General features: G+C 42.7%; 1 protein-coding gene across 4 annotated transcripts in view; it reads right to left on the reverse strand.

Moving 5' to 3' along the window:
- Gpr19 (G protein-coupled receptor 19) overlaps positions 1-24,568 on the reverse strand; it is a 31,553-nt gene that overhangs the window by 3,962 nt on the left and 3,023 nt on the right. For 2 of the 4 annotated variants that reach the window (XM_041638745.1, XM_041638758.1), the window contains exon 3: positions 17,153-17,304. The gene's annotated coding sequence lies outside the window, so the exon portion shown is untranslated. Of the gene's footprint in view, positions 1-17,152; positions 17,305-17,576; positions 17,706-18,021; positions 18,052-24,568 lie in introns of those variants that run through there. The other 2 variants (XM_041638751.1, XM_041638755.1) reach the window with 2 other exon arrangements.

Raw genomic sequence — 24,568 nt, forward strand, 5'->3', positions numbered from 1 at the left:
CCCAGAAGAGTCTATTCAGCAGGTGCTTTGCAACCGAACTGACCTAAGACTTCCCCACACTTACAATGAAAGGCTGTATTTTGCTGTATTTTCTGCACTCATGGGCTGAAATGTGACTGGATAGTAGGTTAGCCTGTCCAGAAAGGCTGTGGTACCCTGTTCATTCTGCACTTAATTCTTCACTAAGTTTTCCCTAGCTTAGCAATTCACTATAATCTCCCAGAAACCTCTAAAATATACTGATTTCTGGTCCCCCCTCCCCAGCCCCGGGATTTTAATTTAATAAGTCGGGAACATAGAAGGCATCAGGATGTTCCAGAGACCCTCAGGTGACGATTAAGGAACACAACTTTAATAGCTTTCTATGCTTCTGTCTCTGCCCACTGAACTCTGGGTTATGGAGGAGGCATTATTCTGTTCTCCATGCCTCACAGTCTAACTCAAGGACTTTGCATTAACAATTGCTTGTTAAATATTAACTGAATTGGACCCATAAGCACAGGGAACTTTAACAAACTCCTCCCACCCATGGCACTGCTAGGAAAATTCAATGGGAGCAGACAGAAGATCACTGTGTTCTCAGGGAGCTGAACGCCAATAACTGTAGGAGCAGAAGAAAACACGATGCTGGAAGAGAGGGCGGGGAAACGGTCACCCGGTTCCACTGCCACACTAGGGCAGAGGACAACAGCTTAGGGGCCCACAGACAGGTCTACCCCAAAGCAGGGAAAAGCCTGCTCCTTGTCATCCTGGCGTCCCAGAGTAAAAGTTCTCAAAGGCTTCTGCTAGTGTAGAAATAAAGCCTTTTAGGGGGAAAAGAGGGGGGGAGGGCTGTTTAATTAGTAACTATGTCTAGAGTCATCTATACATGGTCATTTTAGAAGTGACAGATACTCTGTGAAGTTATGTTAATTTACGTATACCTGTTTAGCTGAACAAATAATCCCAAAGTTAGGCTCTGTTGCCTTGTAGTACATTAACCAGTTTTGTGCCTAACCAGCTGACACAGTTTTAATACTGACATTTTTTTAAATGCCTCTAAATCTGCATTGCTTCAAATGCTCTTAGAAGCAACTTTATCTCAGCATCTTGTAGTGATATTTTGTGTTTTAACAAATAAAGCTTGCCTGAAGATCAGAGTGCAGAGCTAAGCCACTAGTGGCCAGGGAATGGTGGCACAAACCTTTAATTCCAGAACTCGGGAGACAAAGGCAGAGGGATTTCTGTTAATTCAAGGCCACCCTGGTCTACACCAGACTGAATCTGTCTAAAAGAGAAAGAGCTCAACACAAAAGTGATTCTAGCTACATGGGATCCTACACCTTTAATCCCAGAGCTATGGAGGTGGAGACAGGTGCCAGGATATGGTTGGGCAGAGAGAGGAGACGAGACAAGGATATAGTTGGGCGGGAAGAGACAAAAGCTCAGTGCAGCCTAAGGATGCAATCTGAGGGCAGTCTGAGCACTGATAGAGGTAAAATGTCTCTCTAGAGGCTGGCACACTGCATCCTGGATGGATGGATGGATGGATGGACGGACTGATGGGCAGATGGAGGACTGGAAGCTAATAAGATGAAGAGAAGGACCACAAAGAGAAGGATTCTTGGATGTGGTGACACATGCTTTTAATCTAAGCACTAGGGAGGCAGAGACAAGTGGATCTCTGTGAGTTCAAGGCCAGTCAGAGCTGTAAAATGAGACCCTGTCAAAAGAAAAAAAAACAAAAACCAAGAGGGGCACACATGATGAACTTTGTGCACTGTGGAGGGCTGACCCCATCTAAGCTGACCAATAGCTAGTTAGTTTCTATACCATGCAACGTCACTCCTAGGAGTTTTAAAACTCTAGTAAAGGGAGCTAGAAAAATACTCAGTAGATAAAGTGCTTGCCACACAAGTATCGGAAGGATGCATATAAAACCTTAGACCTCCAAAACCCATATAAAACTTGGTGGGCATGGAGGCCTGGCTATAATCCCAGCACTTGGGAGACAGAGATGGAAATTTTAGGACAAGCTGGTCAGTTGGACTAGCAGCATCAGCAAGCTCTGGTTCAATGGGGAGACCCTGTCTCAGTAAATAAGGCAGACCAGAGAAGACACTTAATGTCAGTCTCTGGCCTCTGCGTCCACACATGCATGTATACCATATACACACACATGCAAAAAACACCACTAACAACTGACATTTACCTGAGAGTCCATTCTATTCCGTTCCAAGCCATCATTGTTTAAGGCATTTCTCTTTTATGTACAGCCAATACAAGCCCACAGTAAAAGGAATGGTTAAAGAAAAAAAAAAACTATCAGCATAGTATTTTCTTTAAAAAAAATTTTTGTCTTACATGTGCAGTTTTTTACTTGCTTGATTGTGTGTGTGTGTGTGTGATGTGTGCAGTCCCCAAAGAGACCAGAAGAGGGCATTATAACCCCTGGAACTTATAGAGAGACGTCTCGGTAAGTGTGAGCTTATAGATAAGCCACCACGTGGGTGCTGGGAACCAAACCCTGGGTATCTGCAAGAACAGAAAGTGTTCTTAGCCACTGAGCCATCTATCTAACCACACCACAGTATTTTCTAAAATGATTAAAATTTTAAAACAGAGACCAACTTTTCCCTCTCTTCATTTGAGCCTGTGTGTAGTCTTCAGAAAGCAAGTCAAACAGACCATACTGAGTTTGTAGAATGTGTAGTCCTTTATACTGAAGTTCTCCAGACCAGGTTGTCTGTGCTGTATTCAACCTGGATGAGAGATTCTGTCTCAAAAACCAAAAAACTTAAAATAAAAAATCAATCTTAGCTTAAGATTGTCAAAATGCTAGTTTTTTACATAGCTTAGTTTAGAATGCTTCTACAGAATAGTAATACGGACTGCAGCACCTAAGGTCAATCGATGACAGTGGGGCTGTGACAATATTAGCATCACCCACAGGTAATACTTCTGTATATAATCCTCGGGGGCAGATGATATTGCCAGCTGGTTTTACCAGGGAAGGGAGCCTGAAGCTTTCCCCTAGACCACACAGTTGGAAACAGTGGTCACTTTGGGTTTCTTGCTCCATTTGGGTGAGCTTCATGTACACGGAGACCACAGGGGCTTGACCTGAATCTAGAGGGTCACACAGGCTGTGCTTGGAGGCCTTTCTGGACTCCTCATCCAAAACTAGAAATATCAAGTTATTCCCTACAGCCTCTCGCCTACCCACAGATAACATCTTTTCAACTTGAACGCTGGAATTTGTGATATATCCATCCCTAGCTGAGGAGCTAGTGACAGCTTTATGGATATGATCCCTGGTTGGTTGACCATGCTCTACTGGATGGCCCCACAACCACGCATATACAGGCAACACAAATTAGACTCAGTGAGTTAAAAAAGAAAGACAGGTCAGGCATGGTGGTATACCCTTCAAACCCAGCATTATAACCAGAACACACAAAAACATGATTTTGAAAGGCAGAGGTGAAGGGGGAGATTTACAGGGGTTTAGACAGGAAAGCTGAAGTCAAATATGATCAAAATATACTGTATGTATGTATGAAATTCTCAGAGAATATATAAAAAGTTATATATTTAAAAGACCTAAAAATAACAGCCATAGTGGTGATGCACACCTTTAACCTCAGCATTCGAAAGACAGAGGCAGATAGATCTCTGTGAGTTCAAGGCCAGCCTGTTCTGACCTCCAGGACAGCCAAGGCAGCACAGAGAAACCCTGTCCAAAACCAAACAAACAAACAACACAGTCACCAAGTGCAGCAGCCTGAACACAGCACTCTGGAGAACTCTTCAGTATAAAGGACTATACATTCTACAAATCCAGTATGGCCTGTTTGACTTGCTTTCTGAAGGCTACACACAGACACACACACACACACACACACACACACACACACACACACACACACACACGTGCGCGCGCGCACACACGATCAAGCAAGCAAAACAACCACACATGTAAGATAAAAATACTTAAGTATTTTTTTTAAAGAAAATACCATGCTGATAGTTTTTTTTTCTTTAGCCATTCCTTTTACTGTGGGCTTGTATTGCCTGTACATAAAAAGAGAAATGCCTTAAACAATGGTCGCCTGGAAGGGAATAGAATGCACTCTCAGGTAAATGTACACATTGCTTCCCAATTCTAGACTCAAGGACATCATGGTGACATTTGTAATTAGCCACCTACAACAGAAATGCTGTGTGGTAGTTTGAAAGAAAATGGCCCCCAAAGGGAGTGGCACTACTAGGAAGTGTGGCCTTCTTGGAGGAAGTGTGTCACTGTAGGGGTAGGCTCTGTGGTCTCTTTTGCTCAAGTTTCTCTTACTGTCTACACAGTCCACTTCCTGTTGGCTACAATATAGTATATAGCAGCTCCTTCTCCAGCACCACATCTGCCTGCATACCGCCATGGTCCCCACCATGATAATAAGGGATTAAACCTCTGAAACTCTAAACTACCACCTCAATTAAATGTTTTCCTTTATAAGAGTTGCTGTGGCCATGGTGTCTCTTCAAGGCAATAGAAACCCTACCTAAAACAGAAGTGGGTACCAGAGAATGAGTGTTGTTGTGATAGGCCCAACCATGTTTTTGTTTGGAGGAATTTGAACTTTGGTACTTTGGGTTAGGAAAGCAGTGGAATGCTTTAAGCACTGCTTAATGGGTCATACTAGTAGGATCATGGAAGACAATGGTGCTGAGAATGATTTGAACTATGGGGGTCAAGAGCTTTCAGAGGAGAAGAATGGTAGTACGTGGTCTAGAGACTTGTCGTGTGATATTTTGGTGAAGAATGTTGCTGGTTTTTGCCCTTGTCTGAAAATTCTGTCTGAGTCTAAAGTGAAGAGTTTTGGATTAATTCTGTTGGCAGAAGAAATCTCAAAACAGCCTAGTATAAACTCTGTCATGTGGTTATTAGTGGTAACTCTAAGGAAGATTTATAATGAAAAGATGCAAGCTGAGCAGAGTAAATTACAAAATGTAAAATTTAAGGAGAAAAGGAATGCCAAAAAGTGGAATGGATCTAAGTCCTGATTCAAGGAGAAAAACAGATTAAGAAATGGAATAAAGGGAGTGGTGACTTCAGGGTACAATCTCACCCAGCTAAGTTTCCAACCTGTGGAAGGGAATTAAAGAACAGCTTAGAACCTGGTGTGGTGGTGCCCCCTTTTATCCCAGCACTGGGAAGGCAGAGGCTGGCAGATCTTTGAGTTTGAGGCCATCCTGGTTTATAAAACAAGTTCCAAGATAGCCAAGCTTACGTAACAAAAGTAACCACTGAAAACAGAAAGTTGATGAAGATGTAATTGAACAAGAAGGCCATGTTCTACCACCAGCAAGCAACTGAACTTGGCTGTGGCTCTGGATTTAGAGCTAAGGATAGAAGAAACAAGTTATGGAATAAAGTCACCGAGGCCAGGCATATACCAAGGATGTTCCTGAATGGAGACCTAGAGAGGCCATTGTGTGAAGCTGTGAAGTTGAAACCTGGATCGCCTTGGAGACCCTGAGACGTTAGAGCCATGGGATACCCGATGAGAAGAGCTGCTATGGGGAGTGAAACCAGTCCAAGAAAACTGAAAGAAGTTAGAGATCTGAAGAGTGCTTTGATATCAGACATGAAGATGCAGAATTTCGAGTTTGCCCAGCTGGTTTTCAGTCTTACTTTGGTCCAGTATTTCCTCCCTATGTTCTTTTCCCTACATTTTGGAATTGTAGCACATATCCTGTGCTATTATATGTTAGAAGTATGTGATCTACTTTTCTAATTTAATTTCATAAGGAATTACAGTTAAGAGATTGCATGAATCTCAAAAGAGACTTTGAACTTTTGAACATTGTTGTGGCTGTGATAGTCTATGGGGACTTTTGAAGTTGGACTAAATGCATTTTGCATTATGATTTGGAAAGATAATGCCTCCAAAGGAAGTGGCATTTTTAAGAGGTGTGGCCTTGTTGGAGCAGGTGTGGTCTTGTTGGCAGAAGCATGTCACTGTGGACACAGGTTTTGAGGTTTCATATATGCTTGAGTCACATCCAATTAGTCAGTCCACTCCCTATTGCCTTCATATTAAACATGCCGCCATGTAACCTACCATGATGATAATGGACTGAACCTCTGAAAATGTAAGCCACCCCAATTAAATGTTTTTCCTTTATAAGAGTTGTTGTAACCATGGTGTCTCTTCACAGCAATAGAAACCCAAACTAAGACATATCCATACCACAGAAATAGACAAATATAATAAATAGTTTTTTCCTTCTTCTCTACAGAGCTAGTTACTGAACTACATACAACATGCCACTTCCAGGAAAACAGAATTCACAGCACACCTACAGAAGCTTTTGGATGCTTGCTGTCTGGGGTGGAAACACTGAGATAAATGCTTTATGGAATCCCTTGAGGTAGTAGCCACCAACACACCTGCAGGGAGGAAGTGGAGACACCAATGAGAGTAATGCAAGTGCTAAAGGAACTAGGTACCCTAAACCCCTTCACAAAAGCCATTTGTCCTGAAGAAGTCCAAGCCAATGGACTTAATGTGAGCACTATAGTACATGATGTGTGATATGGTTTTAAAGACTTATGGTTGACAATACTTAAGGCTGTGGTTTTCTCCAAATCACCTGTGACAATCAAAACAAACCACCACGTACATTCTAAAATAACAAAGTCTACACATTTAACACGATTTTAAGTGGCCAGGTAAGCTTGTATCCTCCCGTCTCTCTCATAACAACAGCACCATTCTTTTAAAGTCATGGTCTCCACAGGCGTGGTGACACATGACAGTAATCCCAGCACTTAGGAGACAGGAGGGCCACTGAGAGTTGAAGGCCAGCTTGGACTACATAGCAAGTTTTAGGCCAACCAGTTTCAGACTCTGTCTCAAAGGACATAAAAAGGGCCAGTGATTCTCAGTGGGGCATTTGTCACGCCATGCAAGGCTTAGACGTGGAGTTAGAATCTTAGAACCCATATGGAGTAAGAAACAGCTCTCCAAAGTTTTCCTCTGACTTCCACATACACACTACGGCATGCATACCCTACACATACATACATACATATATCATGTACATACACACAATAATATTTTTTTAATTTAAAGACACAAAAGTTTACTAAAATGTAACTCCGTTTTAAAGATATATATATATATATATATATATATATATATATATATATCCTGATCTCTAGAACCTATTCAAGTGCCAAAGTCATGGTTTTAGTGGAAATGAACGGAGGCCTGTCCTGTGACACACTGCTCTCGGCAGGCTAGGCAGTGCTGTAGCATCAATGATTACGGGAGTCTGAGGGTAGCACCTTAACGGTGATTCTGCCCAGAGGTCGGCCGAACTCCAGTGTGGGACCACAGCGAGGGACTGGCCCCAGCCATCAAGGAAGGACCACCCTTTGTTAGGTGTCTCATGAAGAACAATGATGAACAACTGTGTGCTTGAGTCTGGCCTTGGAGTGCCATCTAGGTCACAACAGTGGCTACGCACAGAACCATAGACTTGAGGAAACCCGAACTTAGGATGCCATCTAGTGTGCAACAGCAGAGCACCCGCAGATACTCAGGCTTGTTTAAACGACAAAGACAAGCTAAAACATGCCAGAGCATGAAGACGGGGCCGGAAAGCCAACCTTTCCGTTAAGAACATTTGAGAGTCGGGGGACAAACGGTACAGCAAGATGGCTCAGCAGGAAAAGTGTTGGCCTTGAAAGCCTGGGTGTGGAGTCCATTTCTCTAGCACGAAGTAAAAGGGGACGGCGAGGACCTTTGGCCTTTGGCCTTCAACCATGGGCCATGACAAATGAACACCCTCTCCCCTTAAAAATAATAAACACTGTTGATCAGAACTTTTAGAGAACAACAACAACAAAAAGCACTTGGCTGGTGCTGCAGCAGTTACGCAGTGCTTTCTTAGCAGACTCAACAGTCTGGGGTGGGGGAGCGAAACAGTCAGGAATTGGGATCACCCATGGCCAAACGAGGGCCACAGAAACTGACACAAGAGTAATCCTTGTGGGAACTCTCACACAGAGAGTCAATTGATTATTTCCCTTTTATAGAACTGGGAACTGAATCTAAGACCTCATGCAAAAAAATTTTTAAAGTTAAAGATTTAAAATGGACATAGTCGTACAGGCCTTTAATCCCAAGCAGATGGATCTCTAAGTCAGAGGCCAGCCTGGTCTACATAGTGAGTTCCAAGCTAGGCAGGGCTATATAGTGAGACCCTATCTCAAAAATTAGTTAATTAATGTGCACACATGCATGTATTCATATATATACATATATACACACACATATACATACATACATACTCCCTCCCAAAAAAGTAAATAAAAATTGTTTTATATATAAAACATATCTATTTTTATGCAACATATATATATACCTACATATATAAAACATTGTCATTCATTATTATACACACACACACACACACACACACACGGACTGAGATAGTGTGTGTGTCCAACATAGTAACTACTGGTGACTTTAGTAGCCATTTTCTGGAATGGAGAGGTCCTCCAGATGTAGAATCAATAAGGGAAGAACAGAGTTTGCTGGCATCACAGCCCAGTGGGTCTCGCAGACATTTAGGGAATATCCCATTCAACAACTGCATGTGCCTTCTTCCAACCAGCACATGGAACACGCTCCAGGACAGACATTCATAGTCCACAAAACAGTCTCAACAGGTGACAAAACAAACAAAACTGAAAATCATTTTGAATATATTTTCCAACTATACTACAATAAAACTAGAAATCAATAACCAAACTATGTAAACTATACAGGTATGTGGATGTTAACCTAGTCTTGAACTTCCTTGGATTATGGAAGAATTTTTTAAATTGCTTTCCTTTTTCTTTCTGTTTTGTTGTTATTTGTTTTAGACAGGATCTCACACATCCTAGGCTGGCTTCAAACTTGGTACACAGACACGAATGACCTTGAACTTCTAATCCTCCTGCTTCAACCTCCCAGGTGCTAAGATTTGAGGTGCAGCCTCTATTCTTAGCACTAGAGGAATGAGTCAGGAGGGATGCAGATCTGAGAGCAACAGCAACTACACGGGGAGTTGCAGGACACCCTAGGCTACACAGTGAGTTATAGACAAGCCTAGGCTATCACGAGTTACAGGCCACTCTGAGCTAGATACTGAGTTAGAGGCCTGCCTAGACTACAGTGAGTTACAGGCTAGCCTGAGCTACATAGTTAAGTTACAGGCCAGCCTAGGCTACAGTATAAGAAGTCACTGTCTCCAAAAATAAAGAGAATAGTAATAAAAGTTCAAATTCAAAATTTACTTTTTTTGTTTTGTTTTGTATTTTCTAGACAGGGTTTCTCTGTATAGCCTGGGCTGCCCTGGAACTAGCCATACAGACCAGGCTGGTCTCCAACTCACAGAGATCCCCTGCCTCTGCTTCCTGAGTGCTGGAATTAAAGGTGTATACTACCAACACCTGGCTCAAAATTGAATCTTGCTTCATTACTTAAAAACTCTCAACAAATTAGGAATAGGAAAAATACCTCAATACAATAAAACGCAAGCACAATGAGTAGGGAAAGGCTGAAACCTGTCTCTCAGATAGAACAAGCTAAGGTGCCCATTCCCATCACTTTTATTTAGTGTTCCACTCAAAGTCACAAGCATCAAGGTGGCAAAGAGCAAGACAAGACAGTTTGGAGATAATGTGCTCTTGCGTGAAGAAAACCCTCAAGTCCCACTGAAAACAATTTAAACTGATAAGCAAATCCAGCAGAGTTACAGGTACAAAGTAAATACACAAAAGTGCAATCGCTTGATATACACCTAAAGCAATCTCATCTGTAATGGCTGTAAAGCAAACACCTAGGAGTAAATGTAATCAAAGATGTGAAAGACAGCTACACTGGGAACTGTAAAACACTGAAAAAAAGAAATAGGAGATTAAGATGGACAAAAGGAGGGATGGAAGGACGGAAGAAAAGAAAGGGGAAGGGAAAAGGAAAAGAAAAATTTTGTGTTCGGGGATAGAAGAATCAGAATTGTTAGAAGTCCGTAATGCTCAAAGTGCATCTATATATATCTATATCTATATATATCCAACACAGCTTCTACCAAAATACCAATGGCATTCCTTATAGAATTAGAAAAAAAAATCATTTATATCAAATCACAAAAGCTCCAAATAGTCAAAGTCAAGCTGTAGCAACCAAGCCAGCATGGTACTGGCATTGACACACATCGGGGTTGGCGGGAACCCACTTTGCTGCCAAGCCTGATAACTTAAGCTGCATCCTTGGAATCCAGAGTAAAAGGAGAAAACTGATTTCTTTAAGTTGTCCTCTGACTTTCTTCCACATTCCTGCCATGACATGCACAGCAACCCCCAAAATAAATAAATGACAAAAAATTTAAGTAAAACATCAAACACACATATTCCTAGACGTGAACTATACAACTAAACCCAAGTGACTTTTATAAAGGTGCTCAGAACACATATTGTCTTGTCCATAAATGGTGCGGGAAAAACAGGATATCTGCAAGAAAAAGGATGAAACTAAATCCCCACTTCCTGCCAGGTATAAGGAGAACTGAAATGGATGAAAGGTGTGGATGCTAGGCCTGAAGCGGAAACTACTAGAAGGAGACAGGAAAGGTCAAGGGCTCTGGGATGACAAGAACTTCCTGGAGGGCATCCTGGTAGACTCTGTGAAGGTGACACAGCCTAGAGCCACCTGAGAAGGGACTTTCAGTTGAGGGGATTGGCCTGTGGGGATTTTCTTGATTATTAATTGGGAGGGGGGGAGGCCACTGTGGGAGCTAGCTAATAAGCATAGGTCTGCAAGTAATCCAACAAGCAGTCTTTCTCCTTCAAGTTCCTGCTTGAGCTCCTGCCCTGACTTCCCTTATGATAGACAGTTACCTGTAAACTGAATTTAACCCTTTCTTCCTCTAAACTACTTTTTATCAGAGGTTTTTTATCACAACAATGAAAAGTAAGTCAAGAAAGATAGGATGCTGACAACACAGAAAACAAAGGCAAAATTAGACAGATAGATGGGGGCTAGAGAGCCAGCTCAGCAGCTAAAGAGAGCTTGGTGCACACCTGCTGTTCGTGCAGAAGACCAGTTCTGTTGTCAGTACCCATGTCTGGCAGTTCACAATTACCTGAAACTCTAGTTACAGGGCACCCTGCATGCACAAGTACATACACACACAGACATATACATACAGACAGAAGAAGGAAGAAGGGAGGAGAGGGGAGGGGAGGGGAGGAAAGAGAGTCCATCAAATTAAAAGGCTTCTGGGAAAGGTAGAGGATTAGAGGCTGCATTGTAAGACAGGGCAAAAGAATCAGGATAAGAACTGATTCCAAAGAGGAAAAACAGTGGGAGTTCACAAAGGGTGTGATAGGAATAGCCAAACAGTTCAGAGAAAGAGAAAAAAAAAAAAACTGAGCAAAAAGACCAGACTGCCCCAAGGACCTGAGGATGGACAGCCAATGTAAGGAGCATGAATTAACATGCTACTGTCCCCAGAAAAGAGAAGACATCCAAGGGATGTGAATGTGGAGAACAAGACAGCTGGGGGCACAGAGCATCTGCTTCGCAGTGGGGCCTACAGGGGGAGGGAGCTTCCCTGAGGGGTTAGGTGCTGACCTCATCAATGGAGAATCATTTTGAAGTTTGATAGCCCTGAGTCCAAGGTCAATTTGTGGGTCAATTTCTGGACTGACCTATCTGCCCAGAGGATCACTGCTGTGGAATCTGGGAACTATGCAGCCCCAGTGGATTAGATCATGTCCACAACCGCACCTCTCCAGGGGGGTGATGAATATTTGTGTGTCTGGGCTATGGAGATAGGTCTGCCTGACAGAGAGCAGTGCTGGGGTTTCTGCCCCTACACCTGCTAGCTACATCAATAGCAGCTAGCTAGAGGGTGGGAGCACCTGCCCAGACAAGGCCGCAAAGCTACCTACAGCAACAAAGGCCCTGGGAGTGCACCAAAGGAAACAGCTCTGGAGGACATCTGACACTTGTCCAGCACAGGCAACACTAGCACACATCACAGGGAAGACACTGTCCCTGCCTCTGCTTCAGCCACCTGACAGACCCAGAAAGAAGCTCCTCCAAAACTTGTTTTCCCCTTGTGTTTCCTGTTTTCTCTCTTCTGCTGTATGTTTCAGTGTTTTTGCTTTGTCTTACTTCTTAGCGTACACACGGATATGTGCATGTTTGCAAGTGTATGTGGAGGCAAGGCAATCTCAGGTGTCTTTCTCAGGAATGCTGCCCACCTCCTTTGTGTCATTCATTGGTCCTAAGCTCACTAATTCAGCTAAAATGGCTGGCCAGCAAGGCTAAGATCCTCCAGTCTCTGCCTCCCCAGCACGGGGATTACATCCGCGATGCCCAGCATTCTTACACAGGTGCCAGGGAGTTAGCTCAGGTCTTCCTAGTTGAGAAGCAAGTGCTTTACTTGACTGAGACCCCTAAACTTCTTTTTTTTTTTTAATATTTATTTATTTATTATGTATACAATATCCTGTCTGTATGCCTGAAGGCCAGAAGAGGGCGCCAGACCTTTTTACAGATGGTTGTGAGCCACCATGTGGTTGCTGGGAATTGAACTCAAGACCTTTGGAAGAGCAGGCAATGCTCTTAACCACTGAGCCATCTCTTCAGCCCCACCCCTAAACTTCTTTATCTTATTATTTTTCACTTTTTTTAAACAAAAGATTTATTTATTTATCATGTATACAGTGTTCTGCCTGCATATATGAATGAATGCCAGAAGAGGGCACCAGACCTCATTACAGATGGTTGTGAGTCACCATGTGGTTGCTGAGAATTGAACTCAGGACCTCTGGAAGAACAGCTAGCCAGGGCTGCTCGGAGCCATCTCCCCAGCCCCATCTTATTATTTTTTTAGGTTCTTGTATTTTATTTATTCAGACAAGGGTTCATAGCCCAAGCTGACCCCAAATTTGAAATGTAGCCTTAAACTCCTAATCCTTCTACCTCTGCCTCCCAAATCCTGAGATTACAAGTGTGCACCCACGTCCGATTTTTACAAGAGACTGTTTTTTCTTTCCACTGTATGGGTCCCAGCGATCCAATTCTGATTGTTAGGTCCAGCAACAAGCACCTTTACTGGCTGAGCCACCCTGCCGGCACTCTGTACATTTTGAATATGAAGAGACTGTAAAAGATGGGCTGAGCACTGGGGCTTCAGTCTGGCAGTTCTTAGGTGGAAACAACTTTTCCTCCCAGAAGACATATGGCATCTAGAGACATTGGGTTCAAAGGGGTGTGTTACTGCTGTCTGGTAGGTAGAATCCAGGGACGTTGCTAAACATTCTACAAGAACATCAAAGAATTATCTGCCCCCAAATGCTAAATGTGAAAAAAATGCTCAGAGCCAGTCTGTCTGGTCTTAAAGCTCACAATCCATATAGCTGCTGGCAAGTTAATTATCTTTGGGCTTATTGTTCTCATCAATAGAATTGCAGTACCTACTGATTTGTTGTCAGAATGAAATATATGAGAAAGGGGTTAATGCAGGTGTTAGACAGAGCATCTGAGCAGAGTTTGAGACTGCTGGGGCTGTCCCCATCCAGTTCCCCACAATACACTAGGAGGATTTCATCTTAAGAACAGTGAAGTCCGAGGAGGACCAGTGATGCCCAGGGAAGGATTTAAGAACACTGCTGAGCTCTGATTCACAATGAGCCTAACATACTTAAATGCCAAGTACAGTTTGACTGCTCCCAACTTCTTACTGTATATTTGCTGCTTTACTATAAATATATGCAAATAAAATAGTATAGATAGAAGTTTTTGTCAGACCCTGTTCCACAGCATTAAGTTCCAAATAAACACACAGAAGCTTATAGTAATTATAAACTGTTTGGCCTACTAGCTCAGGCTTATTACTAACTAACTAGCTCTTACAACTTAAATTAACCCATAATTCTCATTTATTTTTAACTATGTGGCTTGGTACCTTTTCTCAATAAGGCATTCTCATCTGCTTCTGATGACGACTGCATCTCTGCCTTTCCTCTTCCCAGAATTCTCCTAGTCTGGTTGCCCCACTTATACTTTCTGCCTAACTACTGGCCAATCAGCATTTTATTAAACAAATATGAGTGACAAATCTTTACAGTGTACAAGAGCATTATTCCATAGCAAAATAGACTCAGAGCTGATGTGGGATTCCCCTCTATATGCTGTGAATACCATTAGTTAATAAAGGATCTGTCTTGGGCCTGGCAGGGTAAAATAGAGCTAGGTAGGGAAAACTAAACTGAATGCTGGGAGAAAGAAGTGGAATCAAGAAAAGCCATATAGCCCTGACAGAGACAGACACTGGAACTTTATCCGGTAAGCCCCAGCCTCATGGCGATACACAGATTAATACAGATGGGTTAATTTAAGATATGAATTAGCCAAAAATAAGCTTAAACTATTGGCAAACAGTATTTCAAATAATATGTTTCTGTGTGATTATTTCGGGGCTGAGCAGCCAGGAACAAAAAAAGCGGCCTTCCTACAGCAGAGAGCTGGGCATAGTGGTGCATGGCTGGGCATGGCAGTGCATGGTAGTACATGCCTATAATCCCAGGATTGGGAAGGGGAGGCAAAGGGGATCACCTCAAGGCTCATGCCAACTACATGGAAAGTTTGAAGCCAATCTAGGCTACATGAAATCCTATTTCAGAAAGCAAACTAACTAAACAACAACAACAACAAAAAAAAAAATAGACATAGGCCCCAAAATTAGCTCCAGCAGAATGCTGCTGAGAGTTTTGAGTCTTCTCATTGCAGGTTCACATATGTGCACCAAGAGTTTGTCATTCACTAGGTCACTTTTCAAGTTACCTGTCCCAGAGAAATGTCTGTCTCTGAGAAAACAACTACTCTTCGAAGTGCTTTGCAATGAACTACTAGAGGAAAACACAATGTTTTGAAAAAAAAAGTTTGCAAATCTGAGCTTGCTGCCTATCTTTCCACTTTATGTTTTAGACCCAGCACCTCTTTCAGTTTTCCACAGCGTGGAGGAATAAGAACAGAAGGAAACCCACACAGATCAAGGGGAAAATCTTTTACTTTTTATATTTGTTTTTATAAGACAGAGGCTTACTCTGTAGCTCAGGCTATCCTTCAATTCTTGGTGGTTCTTTTACTTAGTTATCCTTTAACTCCTCACCTGTGAGGCATTGTCAACCACTCACAGTGAGAAAATCCGTGTGTGTGTGTGTGTGTGTGTGTGTGTGTGTGTGTGTTCATACCCATGCAGGACAGAGGTCAAGGCTGACTAGCACAAAGACCCTCCTACCTCTGCCTCCTAGTGCTGAGATTACAGGTACACATAACCATACTCAATTTTTATTTTTCAAGTTCAGTGCTAAATATCTGAACTCAGAACCTCACACCCGCCAACCGCTTTATTCATTGAGCCATCTCCCCAGCACCAGAAATTCCTAACTTATAAAAAAAGTATTCGCAATTTTTATTTATTTATTTTTGATTTTTTTGAGACACTTTCTCAGGATCTGTCCTGGAACTTACTCTGAAGACCAGGCTGGCCTTGAACTAACAGATCTACCTTCCTCTGCCCCCCAAGTGAAGACATGCACCACCACCACCACCCAGCTAGCAATTTTCTTTTACCCTTAAAAAACTAAGATAATTTGCAAAGAAAGATCTCCTTGCTTTAAAAGCATATTATTTTAAAACAACAAACGCAGTCAGGCATCATAGTTAATAATTTTTTTTAAGGTTTTCTTCTTTTTTGAGACAGAGTCTGACCCTGCAGCCCAGGCAGGCTTCAGATTTATGGCACTCTTCCTTTCTTGGTGCTAGGCTTACAGGATATATTCATTGTTTTTTAAGAATCAGATGAAAGCAATATGCTTAGACTGGGCTTGTTACTAGGTTCTGAGGATAGAAGAATATTTCTAGGTTTGATTTAAAAACTCAACCATAACATAATTCCAGATTTATCTTTTTTCCTTTATACATCAGTGATCACCATAGTAACATCATGTTTTACTACTAGGTATTTATGCAGCTCAAGATGGAGAGAACAGGCAATTACTTACTGGGTTATTTGGGGGTACAGAACATGACTATTGGGATAATTCAAAATTAAATATAGATTTCACTGGAGATCTGCTTTAGCCAAGCAAGCTGACTCAATCTTCTAGTAGCGTCAGCTGAACAAAATTTGTAGCTCTATAGACTGTTGACATCATTTCAGATAACACAAGACGGCAAGCATCATAGCTCAGTGGTTAAGAATGAGGACTTTCAAGATCAAGAGTCTTGAGATTCAGTTTTTGTTCTATTATATGCTACCTAAGTGACCGTAGAATAGCTCCTGAACTAACTCCTCTGTCCCTGGGTTTATCTCTAAATTGTATTCTGAAAAGATTAATGATTACTTATGCTTGGAATCATGGCTCACACAGAATAAGAACTTTTTCAAGTATCTGTTAGATGAAATGAAATGTATATTTGCTAGCTCTTCTCTTTGTGCTCAGTTGAAAGACTGGAAGAAACCAAGATGAGTGCATGGCAGATTCTAGCTTTTAAATCTGGCAGATTCCTGTAAGAGCTTCCCATAAGATGTGGAGTTCTGTGGCAGTCTAGGGTCCTAAAACAGAGCTCGGGGACAATCACTGGTGCTCCTGGTTATCAGGGAAATCAGGAGGATGAGCTAACAGCACAAAGGAATAACAGGACTATCCACCCAGGCTCCCTAAGCTACTGCCAGTAACCTGGGCACAGAAGAGCAGCTCACAGGCATGAATGGGATTTTCTAACAGAGGCAATGAAACCTAGCTCTTCTGAGTGATGATTCCCCAAGACCCTTCCGGGATTAAGCAGGGAGAAATCCTTTCATCAATGAGTTTATGGTTTTATTACCAATTACTATATACAATAATTTTTCCCCTCAATAGGTACTTACTCTGGAATATTTATTTTACAGAACTACCTAAGCATCTTTTTGAACCTGTAATGCCCCTGATGAGCATTTAAACCCATAAAATCTCCAAATTTCCCGGAAAAAATAAGAGAGAGAAGGTATTGTGTCCTCCGAGCCACATTCCAGCTGTGATAGAGCGATCTCGAGCACATACCTTCATGGGGACTTGATTTCAGAGACAGTCTCTGTAGGTCTTCTTGGTCAGGAGCAGCTCTCAGACAGGATTCTGGAAGATCCCATAAACCACCAGGAAACCCTCCGAACACATTCATGTCCTCTGCCTTCCCTCAGCTCACAGCCTGCTTCCTGGTAGGAGACAAGATGACGCTGTGCTGGGTTGACTGTTAAACCATCTTCCCACCCCCAGCCCCACTCTCGGGGGGGCCCCTCCTTCTCCTTTCCAAGGCTCTGGAATGTGTCACATGGGGAATGGATCATGTGGCTTGGGGGGAAATGTGGCCATCGGCTCTCTCCCTTCCCCCACTTCTCTTTTCAGGAGCAAAGCAGCAGAAATCTCTGACCCGATTGGCTCTGATCAGAACATCTCCATATGAAAAGGGCACGATCAGCCCACAGACCTCCAGCCTTCTTCACTTTCCTTTCTTTCACCAGGTAATTTCATCCTGAGCTTTCCCAGTTGCTTCCCAGAGGAAGATTAAGCTTTCTCTCCGATCCCTCATTCCCTTTCTGTTACCAGCATCCGGACGTGACTATGCGCGCCTACTCTATCTTGGGGGCACCCTCAAGAGCACAGCTGGGCAATGTAGTATTCAGCACCACGGACAGCATTACCTTCCCTTCAGCCCTCCTTAAAGCCATTTCTCTATTTCAGGTAAATAAAAATATTTTTAAGGCTTTTCCCTGAAGCTTTTTTTAATATTTAAATATAAATAACCCACACCATGTACTTAGGGCTCTAACTTCCTCTACTGTCAAATTATTTTATTTGGGAGAAATAATTTAATTTCACTAATTCCACATCTGCTCTCTAGTCCCCATCCTGCAAACATCCCCCACTCTTACCTCTTAAATACATTCTTTGGGGTTTTTGTTTTGTTTGTTTTGGGGGAGATTTCAAGATATAGTGTACTATACATGTGTTCCCTCATCTCTACTTGTGGGAAAATCTGCATCAACACACAGGAATGCTGGGGTGTACGAGCCGAGATGTTTTTGGCTCCGTCAGTGGGCCTCAGGCAGAGCTGAACTGAAGAGGCAGGACAGAAGCCTGGTTGCAGCTATTCTGTGTGGGTCTATCCAGCTTTGCTGACGTCCTGGTTGCCATGGTACTAGGTAACTGCTGAAGGGGACTATTGCTTTCCAAACCGGTCGCCATGGGACTCTGTAGTCTAAAGAAAGAGGAAAAAGAACCTAATTGTTGAAGAGCTTTCGGCTAGCATCTGCAGAACCAAATCTACCTTGTGGATTTCTTCCTGACTGGATTGCTGAGACCCTACACACTGCCAGAATTCTAAGGACCCATCGTCACACTAAGACAGTAAAAGTTCTCCCCTCCTCCCTCGCTTCCTTCCTTAAAAATCTACTGAAGATGTCAGCTATGTAGAGTATCTAAGGACTGCTTCCACAGCACGGTGGGAAGCACACAAAAAAGGGCATTTCTCTTTGAGACCACATGGAAGTGGCCTTTTGGAAGCCACTCACGTAATTCCTAATAGCCTACTGCAGAGATATGTATGAAATACGTCTGAAGTTGACCAGGAGAACCAGTTTGCAAATACTTTGCCCTTTTACAGGTAAAATAAAAAATACAATTTGAACACAGACTACTAAATTGATTTTTAAACATCACTTCAGGTAGAAATTGAAGGGCATTAGGATTACCCCAAATCGGGAATTTAAAGTAGCTATTCCCTGGCTGGCAAGACAGCTCAGGGTGTAAAGGCCCTTCCTGACAACTCAAATTCATTCTCAGGGTCAACATGCAGAACAAATGTCAGATACTTGTCCTATGACCTACACACCTACACACACACACTCCTCCCTCCCTTCCTCTCTCTCTGAGAATAAATGTCTGGAGAGATGGCTTGCTGCTTTACCAGGGGACCAAAGTTCAGTTCCTAGCACCTACAAAATGGCCTGTAATTCCAGTTCCAGTGGATCTGACACCCTCCTGGCCTCCACAGGCACCGGACACAAACATGGCGCACATACATTTGAGTAGTTGTGTACATAAAATTTAAAAGTCTTTTTTAAAACATAATAATGTAAATGTGTAGCTATATTCTTGTTTCACTGGTTGACATGTAACTTAATAGTTTTCCCTAAGAATACAAACAAAGGCGTAGTCTCTCTCTTTAAAAAAGCGGCCATTGGCTGAAGGAGCGGAAGGACCTCCCGCAACAGACAGACTGTGGTGGTGCACACCTTTCAACCTAGCACTCAGGAGGCAGAGCCAGGTGGATCTCTGTGTGTTCAAGGCCAGTATGGTCTACAGAGTGAGTTCCAGGACAGTCAGTGCTACACAGAGAAACCCTATCTCAGAAAACAAAACAGAGAGAGAGAGAGAGAGAGAGAGAGAGAGAGAGAGAGAGAGAGAGAGCGCTCCTTCCTGGCTCAATGTCCACAGCTAAAGATAAAGTTCTCTTTCTGTGTGTGTGTGTGTGTGTGTGTGTGTGTATACAGGTGCACACATACACATCTGTGTGAGGACCAGAAGTTGACATTGAATCTCTCCTCAATCACTTAATCTCTCCTCATTATTTTCTGAGACAGGGTCTGTTTCTCATCAAACCTGGAACTCAATGATTTGGTTAGGTTGGCCAGTCAGCCACTCCAGTTTTTAACGTGGGTGCTAGAGAGCCACTGGGTTCTCAAGCCCTTTTACTGACCAAGTCATCTCCCTAGCCCTGTATTTTCTACTTCTCTTTTATGAAAAGGCTATGCTAATTCTTTTTTTATATAAGACTCAGAATACTCTTGCTATATAGTTCTGGCTAGCCTCCAACTCATGGTCCTTCTACCCTTGTCTCCCGATGCTGGGTTTACAGGTAGATGCCCCTATACTCAACTATAAGAGTTAGAAAACTGTTGCAGGAGGTCCTCCCACTCCTCCAGCCTATAGCCGCTGAGATACCAGCCCATTGGGGCGTGGTCTCTCTCCATTTAAAAAAGCGGCCACTTCCCTCTGCTCTCTCTCTTCACTTCCTGCTCTGCCAGCAACTAGACTCCCTTCCTGGTTGCGTAGAGGGCTGACGGTGACCTGTAAGTTTTTTCCCCTTTAAATAAATACCACCCTATTAATCATAATTCCAAACTGGTGTGGCATTGTTTGTGACTTACGCCTTCAGAAAACCAGCTCTTAATTTTAATATTTGCCTCATCTAGGAAATTCTCTCATAAGCTGAATATTGTTTAGGTTAGGTTGTCCTCAAACTTATCATCCTCCTGCCTCAGCCTTCTAAATTGCTGGAATTACAGTCATGTGCCACCGAGCTAGGCTCTAGATGTGTAGCACCAAGAACAACTAAACTGGGAGTGGCACTACCAACCTACACCAGCATTTGGTCAGCAGGAAGACAAGTTCAAGGTCAGCCTGGGATACATAACAAGATTCTGTCTCAAAACAAATAAACAAAACCCACCGTCAGCAAGGGTTTGGGTCTATTATCTCAGCACTTGTGTAGCAGAAAGATCTTGTGTTCAAGGTCAGCCTGGGCTACATACAAAGGCTTTATCATTAAAAAGAAAACAAAACACTATTCTCGCCTACTGTTACCTCAAACTTCCAACCAAAATAAGTGAATGGCTTGAACAACTGAGTAACTAATCCTTTTAATAGACAGAAGCAGGACGGTTTGTAAAGGTTCAAGCCTCACAACCCCTGTGGTAGGAGAGAAATGACTACATCCACACACGCACCCTGGTGTGTATGTGCACACAAAGATACACACACAGTAAATACAATCAATTTCAAAATGAAAAGAGTCTTCCCAATTGCTTCAAACATTAAGGGAAAGAAAACCACTATCCAACTGTGCCTGGGAAATTCATTAAAATATTTGTCTGTTTTAAGTTCTCTGTCTTCTGCTTCCGTGGTTTAGGTTTGACAGTTTCTGTCATGTCCACTCCAAAACCAGACTAGTTTCTCAAACTATTGTTTTGGGTTTTTTTTAATTCTTCTTTCATACAATACATCCTGACCAACCACAGCTTCCCCTCCCTCTACACCTCTCATTTCCCCCAATCCCCACTTCTCTCCCAGATCTACTGTTCCTGTTTCCCATCAGAAAAGAACAGGCTTCTCAGTAGTATCAACTGAATGGCATAACAAGATGCAATAAGACAAGACACAAATCCTCATATCGAGGCTGGAGGAAGCAACCAGTAGGAGGAAAAGGGTTCCAGGAGCAGGAAAGAGTCAGAAACACAACCTCTTGTTGTGCTATTTTATTTGTATTTTAATAAATAAAGCTTGCCTGATGATCAGAATGCAAAACTAAGCCACTAGAGGCCAGAGAGTACTGGCACACACCTTTAATCCCAATGTTTGGGATTAAATTTTCTTAAAATTTATTTTACAAGTATTACGCCTGCATGTGTCTGTGTACCATATGCACACCTAGTACCCAAGAAGACCTGAAGGTGTCAGATCCTCTGGAACTTGAGTTACAGACAGTTGTGAATCATGGTGTGGGTGCTGGCAATCCAACCCAGATCCTCCATAGCTCTTAACTGCCAAGTCATCTCTCCAGCGCCCCCAGAATTAAAAAATTTTAAAGCCAGCTAGGTGTTCACTAATTTTATGTTCTGGCATATTAAACAAATGTGAATGTGGGTATTATCCTAAAGCAAATTAATTTTTAGTTTCCACTGTTCCTTTAAAAACATCTTGTAAGGGGCTGGAGAAGTGGCTCAGCAGTTAAGAGCACTGACTGTTCTTCCAGAGATCCTGAGTTCAATTCCCATCACAACCATCCGTAATGAGATCTGGTACCCTCTTCTGGCCTGCAGGGATACATACAGGCAGAACACTGTATACATAATAAAATAAATAAATCTAAGAACAAAATAAAATAAAAAATAAAAGAGCAATCGTGTTGCAGTATCAACACTTTAAAAATAAAACAAAAAAAAAAATCTTGTAAGCTGAGCGGTGGTGGTGCACTCCTTTAATCCCAGCACTCGGGAGGCAGAGGCAGGGGTATCTCTGCGAGTTCAAGGCCAGCCTGGTCTATAGTGTAAGTTCCAGGACAGGTTCCAAAGCTACAGAGAAACAGAGAAACCCTGTCTCAAAAAAATAAAAATAAATTAAAAAAAAATCTTGTATTTGTTGATCCTTTTATCCCTAATTAAAACCCATTACTTGGACATATTTACTTAAAATTAAAAACCATTACTTGGACATATTTACTTAAAAGACACTACTAAATGAAATATTGTCTTTGTTTTGATTTCGTTTTTGAGACAGGCCTCATGTAAGCCCAGGCTAGCCTTGAGGACTCACTGTGCATCGCTAATTATGGGGACTAAATGTATGGCTTTCACGCGTGCTAGTCACACAGGCTACCAATTGAGCTACATCACCCTAACCCCTTCTGAGGTTTGTGTAAGCTTCGGTCTGCTTCTCTTCACCCAACTCCTATCTTTCCATCCCAATCTACTCCTCCCTGCAGAGTCTGTTCTATAGCTACTTTGTACGTCTATGACTGTGTCTCTGCGGTCTCTGGACTCGACCTCCTAACCCCGACAGAGCTTAGCCATTTGCCAATGCTCTTGCTAGAAAGAGAGACGCTAAAGCTTGCCTTTGTCTTTGCCCTGTATCACGTTGGCAACCTCCCTCTGAACCGTCCCTGGTCCCCAGAGTGCTGAGAGTCCCTGAGGCTGTCTACACTTTTTAGGACTTTTAGATTATCACAGACTAAAGTTCTCTAATATCAGCCGGGTCAGCGGTGGCTTGAGCAAGTCTTTTGTTCAGATCTGGTCATTAGCTAGCTGCCACACTTGCAGATGACAGACACTTCATTTGGTATAGGAAGCTGCAACTCCAATCATGGCAGGCACAACTTAACCCCAATCTTCACAGCGCCAGTCCCCAAATACTTTGTGTAGAGAAAAAAAAAATAATTCATTACAAAGAGAAGTCTATTGCACCTAAGGAAGCTACTCTCATTAGAATCCTATTTCTAACATCCCCTAAGGAAGCAGAAAGATGGCCTGGACACCCTTATATGAAGAACCAGAACTTCACATTGGTTTAGCATGAAAACTCTGAACAAGGGCCAATAGATTTTTTTTTTTTTTTTTACATCTAAAAGGAAGAAAACAAAACTACCAGTCTTTTGCTAACTGGGAGGCGCAGGAGGCATCAGGTTTTGAGCGGATGGTCAGGATGGTCGAATGAAGGGCTCAATGATTGCTAAGCATGTGTTCTACCCCTAGGCTATAAACCCAAAGCTCCTAACTGCAGCTTTTTTTCCAGTTGGACCTATCTTTTTTCTTATTTTGCCCCCTATGCAAAAGCACTGGTGATCTCCAGCAGATGGAAAAATTAGTCACGAACCTCACGCATTACTTGTCTTTGGCTCGCTCAAACTCATAAAAAGCACCTGATGGGGGTGAGACGGCTCAGTGAGGAACGTGCAGTAGGAGCTGACAGCCTGGGTTTGAGCTCTGGAACTTACACAAAGGTGAGAAAAGCTGTCCCCTGACCCCCACACCCAAGCCCACAGGCACATCACACTCATCAATAATAAATCAATTAAAGTTTAAAAAAGAACTACGTGAGCCAGACACAAACCTCTCCTATATGCCTGCCTGTCGCACAAGTACTATCTTTCATAGTATGTCTGCCTGATTCTGTAAAACACAGGCCCTAATCAATGATCATGTCCAGGGCTGCGGAGATAACTCAGAAGAACCCAAAAAGAGGAGAAATCTCTCTCCCAGACATTTCCCATCCCCAAGTAATTTTGTTTTCACTGAGAAAGGCTATAAAGATAGGCTTAAACCTCTCTCTTCTCGTGTCTGTCAGTAACAACAAAACCTTTGGTGTGGTCAGAACCACCTTATCCCTCTGATAGGCTTATGGAAAGGCTTCATTATCGATGCCTGCTAAGGAAGCATTCCCACCTGCCCTCTCAGAAGAGAAGACCACCCGGGTGGGCGCAAACACACTTTAATCATGCCTCCCCTGATCAATGGAGCACAACAGCTCCAGGTGGCAAGGAAACCAAGACATCTTTTGTGTTGCCTGTGCTACATCAAAGGGCCAGCCTGGGAGGTTCAAAGTCTTCCATACAGCAAATTCAGTATGTTTCTGGCATCCATGGTAATGACAACACTAACTGCTCCCCAGTTAGTGTGCTTATTTCAGTGCCTTCCCTCCACAATCTACCTCTCTGTGCCCAACTGTACGTCTAATGACTTGGCCTCTGCTCTTGCCTCTATCCCTCCAGAAAAATCTTCAAATGTATAACTATGCAGATCAGAAGGTCTTAAGACATGGATCTTAGTTTTTTCATTTTCTAGAGGGAACGCTTTAAGCGGTGGTTCTCAACCTTAGTTAAAAACAAGCAAACAAACAAAAAACCAGAGCTTTAAAAAAAAAAAA

This window comes from Microtus oregoni, unplaced genomic scaffold (assembly GCF_018167655.1).
Source record: "Microtus oregoni isolate MIOR12 unplaced genomic scaffold, Mior012 000002F_ref0000024, whole genome shotgun sequence".
Lineage (NCBI taxonomy): Eukaryota > Metazoa > Chordata > Mammalia > Rodentia > Cricetidae > Microtus > Microtus oregoni.